This window comes from Atta cephalotes, assembly GCF_000143395.1.
Source record: "Atta cephalotes unplaced genomic scaffold scaffold00011, whole genome shotgun sequence".
Lineage (NCBI taxonomy): Eukaryota > Metazoa > Arthropoda > Insecta > Hymenoptera > Formicidae > Atta > Atta cephalotes.
The window spans coordinates 1,555,385-1,556,954 of NW_012130075.1; positions in this window are offsets into that span (position 1 = coordinate 1,555,385).

Consider the following 1,570-nt stretch of genomic DNA (forward strand, 5'->3'; position numbering starts at 1 on the left):
GAGAGAGAGAGAGAGAATTTTTGAATTTAGAATAGCCAAGCATGTAAAGTCTAAAAAAAGCATGATTTCATATATCACATTTATTTGTACATCATATAGTCTCATTCGAAAGCATAACAGCTGAATGTTAAATATCATACATCATGTATTGTTCGAATCCGAGATTACTTCCGGCAAATAAATTGAGCGCGTGCAGTGCAACACATCGGATTGTAATCGATATAGCAGCTTTTCACTGAAATAATATAATCGCTTGATCGTTTCATATTCTCGTTAAATTTCGTCGTGCGATCTAATATCGATGGCATGTTGCATTTTAAAATTTATATTTCAACGAGAAGTGGGCAAAAAAATTAGAATTTTCCATTTATCTTACAATTAAAACTCTGCCTTCTTAAGAAAGAGGATAAGAATCTTACTTTAATTAAAATTTTAATGAATTTATGCGATGTAAAAATTTTTATCTTTAATCACACATACCCTTGTTAGATTTTATCTAAGAGATATATATTATTTCTTTAAAAAATTTTCTTCATTGCTGTCTTCGTGATATTTTGATGCAATTCCGATCTGCGAGGCCAAGACGCCACAGAATCGTCGCGTGTAATTTTCTTGTGGCGCAGATGACACATTCCAGATTCAATTGGATGACAAAAGGTACATTTATGGACAATACGTGTTACTGAGCTGTAGAATAGCTCCCCCCTTTTGATGTGCCACGATTAAGTACCCTAATCTCACTGACATCGTTCATCACTGACAATGCTCGTGTGGTGTCATCAGGATTGGGTCGAAGTCTTTATAAGAGCACTTTTAATTGAAAGAACGTAGCTTTAATAAACGGATATATATGATAATTCGATTAAAACAGATAGTGTGCATTATAGTTACGTTAAATATGCATTTTGATTAAATATAGTTACATATATATTTTGCTTCAGAATAGGATTTCTAAGTTAATATAGTAAAGAAATATTATCCAAGTTATGTTAAATAAGAAAAATTTTCAATAGGGAAACGAATAATATATTCTGGGGAATGGAATAATGCAGCAATCTTTCGTTGAATTTTAGTCTTACAGTAGAATTTTTTCTTTTGCTTTTACGTGGAATCTAGACACATTGCATTTTCTGCGATATATCATAATCTGATCTTGCTGATTTGAGTTATGACGTTGCGAACAGCGGACAAATAAATGGTACCTGGTGGCGCATCCCTTTGCGGCTGGTGCCAAAAAGGGGTGCTAAGATGGGAAATAGGGGGATCATCAGAAATCCCTCGAGTATATGGCATAATGGATCAATTGAGCAAATATCCTGTAAAATAGGAATATATCTCTCTTTCTTCAAAATATAAAATCTATAGATAATATAGAACAATTGCGCAATGTGATAATAATAATTAAATAAGCATGATAAAATAATCAGCCGTATTAATAATAACTTTAAAATCTCCTTTATGGCGTATTATATCAATTAATATTTCATAATCGAATTGATTAGAAGGAAACTATATTCTACAATCTCTCTCTCTCCCCCTCCCTCTCCTCTCTCTCCTCTCCCTCTCCCTC